This window comes from Pantherophis guttatus, chromosome 5 (assembly GCF_059756535.1).
Source record: "Pantherophis guttatus breed Tessera chromosome 5, ASM5975653v1, whole genome shotgun sequence".
Lineage (NCBI taxonomy): Eukaryota > Metazoa > Chordata > Lepidosauria > Squamata > Colubridae > Pantherophis > Pantherophis guttatus.
This window is the reverse complement of record NC_142067.1, coordinates 129,099,006-129,109,032: the sequence shown is the minus strand read 5'-3', so window position 1 is coordinate 129,109,032 and position 10,027 is coordinate 129,099,006.

The window sequence follows — 10,027 nt, the reverse complement described above, 5'->3', positions numbered from 1 at the left end:
GTTAAAAAACATAATTAAAACCAAATTAAATAATTTTGCCCGAGACAATTAAAATTCCCAATAATTTAAAACAAATTAAAATTTCAATTTAAAAATTTAAAAGAAGGGGAGAAAATTAGGCCAGGCCGGCCTGCTGGAATAGGAGTGTCTTCAAAGCACGGCGGAAAGTGCGCAGATCCGGGATCCTCCGTATCTCCGGGGGGAGCTCGTTCCAGATAGTAGGTGCCCCCACAGAGAAGGCCCTCCCCCTAGGGGCCGCCAGTCGACATTGTTTGGCCGACGGCACCCGGAGGAGCCCCTCTCTATGAGAGCGTACCGCTCGGTGGGAGGCTGTTTGTGGTAGTTGGCGGTCCCGTAATAGCCAAGTCCTAAGCCATGGAGCGCTCTAAAGGTGGTAACCAAAACCTTGAAGCGCATCCGGAAGACCACCGGGAGCCAGTGCAGCTCGCGCAGGAGAGGTGTCACACAGGAGCGCCATGTTGCTCCCATAACCACCCGCGCGGCCGCACTCTGCGCCAGTTGGAGCCTCCGGGTGCTCCTCAAGGGGAGCCCCATGTAGAGAGCGTTACAATAGTAACGCTCGCTTAACAAATTCCCCATCGAACAACGTCAATTTTGGCCTCGAAAATTGTTCTTGTAAATGATAATACATTGTCCGTTTGAAGCCTACATGTGGAATGTATCAATCAAAGAAGTCTTTGAATTTATTTTTTTTCAATTTAAATATATGGGTGAATAGGCTCCCTTGTGGACATAAGATGAAAGCTCCCTGCAATTTTATTCCACTCTGAGAAGAACTGAGCCGACTGACAGCCAGCTTGTATATCTCTGCAAACAAGAGTTGTAAAATGCCGACACCTTTCTTGACGAGGATCTGGGAAGCCTGCCCACATTTCCTTCTCTGCCAATGTTTCTCGACCTTGGCGGGCATGGCCGGCTGGGGAATTCTGGGAGTTGAAATCCACAGTTCTTAAAACTTCCAAGGTGGAGAAACATTGCCGTACGCATTCAGAATGGCCATTTTCCCTGTTTCTGAGGGAAAACCCTTCCACCGTTCTGTATTGTGGACTCTGAAGGAGGCTTCAAGACAAAGGTAGAGTTTACCCTGTGGTAAGATTGGCGGCCAATAAATTTTACAAATGTATAAAGTTGCAGTGATGGGGCGAATTGATCCCGGTTGGACCACCTGAAGCCAGGAAGAGAGTTGGGCAGTAGGACTTCGACACCGGCCTTTGGGGATTGGGAAGGAAGAGATTTGAAGGATTTTAATATACCGTGCATGTCGGTATAGGTATTTACATCTCCTAAAATATGGGAAATCCTTTAGGGAAAAAATATTGAGGTTGGTTGGCTACAATTTAGGGACTATATCAGCAGGATTACTCTTTCTTTTTTAAATGGGCTAAGATGGAGAATTCCAAGAATTCCATTGGTGGTTTTCCTTGCAGACGTTCCATGACCCAACTAGGGAACATCATCAGTGTTAGAAGGGAGGAGGAGATCTGTGGGGTCCTTGGTGCTCTCTGAGGATGGTGGTTTTCTTGCAGACATTTCATGACCCAACTATAGAACATCAGTGTTAGAAAGGACTGGGGTTCATGGGGAGGAAGAGGCAGAGGAGGAGGAGAAGGAGGAGGAAAAGGAGGGGGAGGAGGACTGTGCGGTCCTTGGTGCTCTCTGAGATTGGAGGTTTCCTTGCAGATGTTTCATGACCCAACTAGGGAACATCATCAGTGTTAGAAGGGAGTTGGGTTCATGGAGAAGAGAGGAGGAGGGGGGGAGGAGGAAAAGGAGAAAGAGAAAGAGGAGGAGGAGGGAGGAGGAATAAGAGGACTGTGGGTTCCTTTGTGCTCTCTGAGGTTGGGCGTTTTCTTGCAGTCATTTCATGACCCAACTAGAGAACATCATCAGTGTTAGAAGGGACTGGGGTTTACGGGGGGGGAGGAGGAGGAGGAGGAAAGGAAAGAGGAGGAGGTGGAGGAGAAGGAGAAGGAGAAGGAGAAAGAAGGAGAAGGAGAAGGAGAAGGAGAATCAACTTCCTCGCTCTGTACCCATCATTAATTCTAACTACTTCAATTTTCATGTATGTTCAGTTCTTTCCAGAACTCGTGGGTACACACACTGATGTGCAAGGCTTGGTGGAGATTTCTGTAGTTGTGTCAATCTTTGATTTATTTGGAATCAACTTCCCTTGGGGCTCCGGTTGGCCCCTGACCTTCGCACCTTCCGCCGTGAATTGAAAACCTGGCTATTTATGTCCCGCTGCCTGGACTGATGGGGTAGTACATTTTAAATTTTTTAAAAAACTTTTTTTTTATTTTTTTGTGTATATTTGTTGTTTTTAACAGTCGCTTGGTCGATTGTCGTTGTGAGTCCTTGGAGATAGGGCAGCATACAAATTTTATAAATAAATAAATAAATAAATAAATAAATAAATAAATAAATAAATAAATAAATAAATAAATAAATAAATAAATATTTTTTTAACCACCTTGTTTCTGAAGAGGGGTGGAAACCGAGTCAAGCTTTAGATTTGCTGAACCACTTAAGGATCTTTTCTAGACTGCAAGAGGTACAAGTTGGTCTAATAATCCGATAAGCGAAGCAAAGATTGTGGTGATCGAAGCTTCTGTAAAAGGATCTTGAAAATCAGTCCATTTCAAAGGTGGCTTTCCCTCACTGACGATGTGTCTCCTCTTCTGAAAAACCCTGAGCAACAAACGCAATTAATTTGCAAACAAGCCTGGATGCAGAGTAACATCTACCTCTAAGAGAAATACCATATAAACTTCAAAATTCAATTACAAGGTGTCGCCCCGTGATTTAGCATTATGTAACACGCATCCCTTAAAATACAGTACTAGCCATTTTTCGCCTTCAGGATGACAGATTTAATGTTTCATGAAATTAGTACAAAGCTCCCTTCTTTCTCTCCTGCCCAAAATCCATGTCTTAATTGTATCCAGTTGCAGCACATCTAAAATTAATCTCAGGTGAAGCCATAATGAGAATTGCTTGGTTAGGTTTTCCTTCTGCACCAATACAAGGAGATATTCCCCATATTCCAATTATTTAACAGGCCCGTCCAAATCAAACGCTGTCATTCACTTGTGTATGCTCGGGATTGTTTACAACTTCTGGAGGCAAGTTGTTCCACCGATTAATTGTTCTCACTGTCAGGAAATTTCTCCTTAGTTCTAAGTTTCTTCTCTCCTTGATGAGTTTCCATCCATTGCTTCTTGTCCTGCCCTCAGGTGCTTTGGAGAATAGCTTGACTCCCTCTTCTTTGGGGCAGCCCCTCAAATACTGGAAGATGCGGGCTTCCGGTTGGCTCCACAGGACTTCGCTGACGCTCCTCTGTGGGCACCCAATCCCCGGTTCCGTAAAAGCCCCAGAACAGCCGAAAAACAGCTGTCTGGGGCTTGAAAACCTTCTCCCCGGGCAAAGGGGAGAGAGAAGAGCTGGCAGGCGGAGGTAGAGCCCCCCAAGTGCCCTAGGAGAAATCCTGGGGCACGAAGGGCGAGGGCTCCCTAGAAGTCTGCCAATCTGCTCCGGACCTGGGAAGACTCCACTATTTAGCGGGGCTAGAAGCCGCGACCAACTCTGCTGACAACAAAGCCTCCAGTTCCCTAATCCTCTTTGTTGCTCTTCTCTGCACTCTTTCCAGAGTCTCAACATCTTTTTTACATCGTGGCGACCAAAACTGGATGCAGTATTGCAAGTGTGGCCTTACCAAGGCCTTATAAAATGGTATTAACACTTCACGTGATCTTGATTCTGGATGATGAAAGGCCTGGAGACCAAAACATATGAAGAATGGTTGCAGGATTTGGGTTTGACTAGTCTAGAGAAAGGAAGGACTAGGGGTGATATGATAGCAGTCTTCCAATATTTGAGGGGCTGCCCCAAAGAAGAAGGTGTCAAATTATTCTCCAAAGCACCAGAAGGAAAGACAAGAAACAATAAATGGAAACTAATCAAGGAGAGAAGCAACCTGGAATTAAGGAGAAACTTCCTAACAGTGAGGACAATTGACCAGTGGAACAGCTTGCCACCAGATGTTGTGGGTGATCCATCACTGGACAGTCACTTGTCTGAAATGATCTAGGGCTATGATGGCGAACCTATGGCACGCGTGCCACAGGCGGCATGCAGAGCCATGTCGCCTGGCACACCAGCTCAGCTCCAGCCAGCTGATTTTCAGGCCTTCCGGGCCCACCAGAAGTAGGGAAACAGGCTGTTTCCTGCCTCTGGAGGGCCTCTGAGGGGGTGGGGAAGGCTGTTTTCGCCCTCCCCAGATGCATAGAGAGGCTCTGGAGCCAGGTGAGAAAGAAAAATGGGCCTACAGGGCCATCACGTGCCAGCAGCTGGGGGGAGAGGGGGGGTCGTGCACACATGCGCAGGGCAGGGCGTATAGAATTATGGGTGTGGGCACCCCCAACCCCAAACCCTTCCTGGCACGTGATGGCAAAAAGGTTAGCCATCACTGATCTAGGGTCTCCTACTTGAACAGGGGATTGGATTAGAACAGGGGTCTGCAACCTTAAACACTCAAAGAATCATTTGGACCTGTTTCCCACAGAAAAGAAAACACCAGGAGCCACAAAAACCCTTCCCGCGCCTGACTATTTCCTGAGCAGCCCCAAAACTAGCATATGTAGTTGAATTAAACCTTTTGTTTTCTTCTGAATTTTTTTCCTCTTGGATTTATCCATGGTTGGCCTACCGTGGGTTGAAAAGCTCAATAAATCGCGTGCCGGCGGGTGTCGCACATTGGCGGTTGTGACGCATATTTTGAGTGACAAGGAGCCGCAGCAGAGGGGTGAAAGAGCCACATGCAGCTCCAGAGCCGCAGGTTGCTGACCCCTGGATTAGAAGACCTTCAAGGTCCCTTCCAGTTTTATTCTGATTGATAATAATCATCAGCTGCTATTTCGGAGCCCAGAAAATGTAGGAATTGCTCTTTTTTTTTCCTTGGCACGGAATTTACGGGAGACTGGACATTCGTACAGATTCCCTGCTATGGGTTTTTTTTTTCCCCCTCACTCTGAAAGTTCTTCCTGGATGCCTGTTTATCCATCAAGCATTTCTCTCTTGACTGACTTTCAGCAGGCACAAAAACCACCACAGCAGGCTCAGTCAGGTCAATCAACACAACTAAAATAAAAATAAAAATGGAATAGATTCTCTGGCGGTTAAAATTTGTCGCCTTTGATTTTTGCTTTTTTTTTTTTTGCAGTCTCTTATGAACTTGTTTTATTGCATTTCTTTTTTTTTAAACCAGACCCTCCAACAGCAAAAAGTGTTATGATTCTCCAGAGACTCAGATGACAATTCTTGCTTGTGAGCAAGAAGATATTTTTTTAATCAAAGTATCTTTTTTATATATATAGTGCCATTGCAGAGTGTAAACGTAACTTTTACAGGCGCTGCAAAGCCAAAAGATTGATGGGACTATTGTGATATAGGTAGTCCTCAACTTACAACCACAATTAAGCTCCAAATTTCTGCTGTTAAGCGAGACAGTGGTTAAGTGAGATTTGCCCCATTTTACGACCTTTCTTGCTGCAGTCGTTAAATGAATCACTGCAGTTGTTAAGCTAGTAACCTGGTCATTAAGTGGCTTCCCCATTGACTTTGCTTGTCTGAAGGTCGCAAAAGGGGATCAGCTGACCCTGGGACACTGTGACTGTCATGAATATGAGTCATAAATTTAATTATGTGACCAAGGGGATGCTGCAATGGTCATGTGAAATATGGTCATAACTCAGTACCATTGTAACTTCAAATGGTTACTAAATGAATGGTTGTATGATTATATGGAAACAATCCTTCCATCCTCCACCGTTCAGTCAGAGCTGAAGAAGATTTTTGAAAGAAAAACCAGAAAGTGTTTGAAAAAGCACCTTTGGGACAACATATGACCTGGATGACTGAGAATCTCCATAGACGTTGTCTATGCAGATCTGTACATTGGGGAAACAAAACAGCCACTTCATAAATGCGTGGCGCAACATAGGAGAACAAACCCATCAGGACAAGATTCAACAGTCCATCTGCATTTGAAAGACAAAAGGCCACTCTTTGGAAGACAGCAAAGTCCACATTTTGGAGAGAGAGGATGGCCGGTTTGAAAGAGGGGTCAAAGAGGCCATCTAGGTCAAAATTGAACAGCCCTCTTTCAACAGAGGGGAGGGACATGACACCACCCATCTCCAGTCTCCAGTTCCAAGAAGGTGACCGTGAGGCAGTGGTGAAATCCAAATTATTTTACTACTGGTTCTGTGGATGTGGCTTGCTGGGCGTGGTGTAGCTTGGTGGGTGTGGCTTGGTGAGCATGGCAAGGGAAGGATACTGCAAAATCTCCATTCCCACCCCACTCCAGGGGAAGGATACTGCAAAATCCCCATTCCCTCCCCATTCCGGGGCCAACCTGAGGTGGCATTTGCCGGTTCTCCGAACTACTCAAAATTTCCACTACCGGTTCTCCAGAACCTGTCAGAACCTGCTGGATTTTACCCCTACCCTGAGGACACAGAGAAACCTCCAAGTGGCCTCAATGACTCTCTCAAAGGATGCAAATGACCAGCTGTCTGCAAGGAGTATAAATCCTTCCATTCCCCACCATCGAGTCAGAGCTGAAGAAGCTTCTTGGATGAGAAGCGAAACATCTTCAAAAAAAAGGAAGAAAATCCAGCTGCCTCCTACAAAAAGCACTTTTGAGACTCCGTAGATGTTGCAAAAGCTGATCACGTGACCCCTGGACACTGCAACCGTCATAAGTATGAGTCAGCTCCCAAGCGTCTGAATTCTGATCAGGGGATGCTGCAACTCATGCCCTTGTCACCTCCCGCCTGGACTATTGCAACGCTCTCTACATGGGGCTCCCCTTGAGGAGCACCCGGAGGCTCCAACTGGCGCAGAGTGCGGCCGCGCGGGTGGTAATGGGAGCGACATGGCGTTCCCATGTAACACCTCTCCTGCGCGAGCTGCACTGGCTCCCGGTGGTCTTCCGGGTGCGCTTCAAGGTTTTGGTTACCACCTTTAAAGCGCTCCATGGCTTAGGACCCGGGTACTTGCGGGACCGCTTACTACCACCAATAGCCTCCCACCGGCCGGTACGCTCCCATAGAGAGGGGCTCCTCCGGGTGCCGTCAGCCAAACAATGCCGACTGGCGGCCCCCAGGGGGAGAGCCTTCTCTGTGGGGGCACCTACTATCTGGAACGACCTCCCCCCAGAGATACGGAGGATCCCGGATCTGCGCACCTTCCGCCGCGCCTTAAAGACCTTACTATTTCACCAGGCCGGCCTGGCCTAATTTTCCCCCTCTTTTATAAAAGATTTTTAAAATTTTAAATATCTTTTAGTATTTATATATTCAATTTTAAATTGGTTTTAAAAGTGTGGGGTTTTAAATTTGTCGGGGCCAAAATTATTTAATTTGATTTTATTCTATTTTTTAAATTTTGTATTGTATGTGTTTTTATTGTTTGGCTGTGCACTGCCCTGAGTCCTTCGGGAGTAGGGCGGTATAGAAATCTAATAAATAAATAAATAAATAAATAAACCATCGTAAGTGTGAAAACGGTCATAAGTCGCTTTTGTAACCATGAATAGTCACTAAATGAACTGCTGTAAGTCAAGGACAACCTGTAAGGTGTTTTATGGCCTTGATTCAACTCCTTTGGATGTCGTACCTTCATTCTCCAGACGAAAAGAAAGCTCTTCTCTAGCTTTTCAACAAAGCCGGTGCAACAACAATGCAATATTCATCGAACCTGTGCAATCAAAATAATTGTCATCGTCAGCAGGTGAAGAAAATAACTTCCAGCAAATCGGGAGCAGCTTTCACCAGCGTGTTCACCGACGTCTAGCAACTCCGCATAGTTATGTCTCAGCCAGGCGTGGGGAATTTCCAATATACCGTCGGAATGTCGCTCACGGTCCGCCGACTCTTTCCAATCTCTCCACAAATCTTTCTCTGGTTACTGACGGTTGAGTGGTTCTCCTCTATTCGGCTCCTGGGACACAGCGAGTCTCATTGTGATGCTGATGAGCCCCATCGACAGCCCAGCTGATAAGGAATGGATCGCTCAATGAATGCAGAAGGGAGACAGTCTATCTCTCTCTGTGTGTCTCTGTCTCTGTGTTTCTCTCTGTTTCTGTATCTCTTTTTCTCTGTCCCTCTCTGTCTTTCTATCATCTATCTATCCATCCATCTATCGTCTCTCTCTCTCTTCTCTATCTCTCTGTCTCTCCCTGTCCCTCTCCATCTTTCTATTTCTTTCTTTCTTTCTTTCTTTCTTTCTTTCTTTCTTTCTTTCTTCTCTCTCTCTGTCTCTCTTTGTTTTTCTTTGTATCTATCTATCTATCTATCTATCTATCTATCTATCTATCTACCTACCTACCTACCTACCTACCCACCTACCCATCCATCCTTCCATCCATCCATCCATCCATCATCTGTCTGTCTGTCTGTCCGTCTATCTATCTATCTATCTATCTATCTATCTATCTATCTATCTATCTATCTATCATCTATTGTTTCTCTCTCGTCTCTATCTCTCTGTCTCTCTCTGTCCCTCTCAGTCTTTCTATTTCTTTTTCTTTCTTTCTTTCTTTCTTTCTTTCTTTCTTTCTTTCTTTCTTTCTTGCTTGCTTGCTTGCTTGCTTGCTTGCTTGCTTGCTTTCCTTCTTTCTTTCTTCTTTCTTCTCTCTCTCTTCTCTCTCTCTCTCTCTGTCTCTCTTTGTTTTTCTTTGTATCTATCTATCTATCTATCTATCTATCTATCTATCTATCTATCCATCCATCTATCTATCTATCTATCTATCTATCTATCTATCTATCTATCTATCGTCTCTCTCTCTCTCTCTTCTCTATCTCTTTGTCTCTCTGTGTCCCTCTCAGTCTTTCTATTTCTTTCTTTCTTTCTTTCTTTCTTTCTTTCTTTCTTTCTTTCTTTCTTTCTACAGTATCTACAGTATCTATCTATCATCTCTCTCCCTTCTCTCTCTCTCTCTCTCTCTGTCCCTCCCAGTCTTCCTATATCTATCTATCTATCTATCTATCTATCTATCTATCTATCTATCTATCTATCATCTCTCCCTCTTTTCTATCTCTCAGTCTCTCTCTGTCCCTCTCAGTCTTTCTATTTCTTTCTTTCTTTCTTTCTTTCTTTCTTTCTTTCTTTCTTTCTTTCTTTCTTTCTTTCTTTCTTTCTTTCTTTCTTTCTTTCTTTCCCTATCTACAGTATCTAGCTATCATCTCTCTCCCTTCTCTCTCTCTCTCTTTGTTTCTCCCAGTCTTTCTATATCTATCTGTCTGTCCATGTTTCTGTCTGTCTTTATCTATCTATCTATCTATCTATCTATCTATCTATCTATCTATCTATCTATCTATCTATCCTGTCTCTTTCCTCTCATTCCCATCAAAATCAGTCTGCTGGGAGGGATTCCTCCCCTACCCTTAGTCCTTGACTTTCAGACATGATTTAGACCAGAATTTCCATTGCTAAACAAGGCAGTTGTTAAGTGAGCCATCTCTGATTTTATGACCTTTTTTGGCATTGTTGTTAAGTGAATCACTGCAGTTGTTAAGTGAGCCACATTTTGGTGCTCTCTGAGCTAGGTTGTTTTCTTGCAGACGTTTCATGACCCAGCTATTTAACATCATCAGTGCTAGAAGGGAGTGGGGTTTGCAGAGACAAGGAGGAGGAGGAGGAGGAGGGTCTCTTTGGATTATGTCCTTCAGGGCATTTCTTCACTGTCCTCTTGTAGATCCCGAAAAAGCCACAGGTAGTTAAGATACATGCAAACCCTTCCTTGGAGTGTCCAGCTGAGCAGAACGGAAGGAGAAATCCAATAAAAATCAGGTTTGCTCATCTCGTCATCCCTGGGCATCTCTCTTTTCATTCCTCGAAGACAGTTATTTCTTCAAGAGGAGCTCTGTGGGCAGAGCCTCTTGTTAACTAGAGCGACCGTCTCTTTGAGATGCCTTCACTGTAGCGTTAAAAGTGACAAGCGACA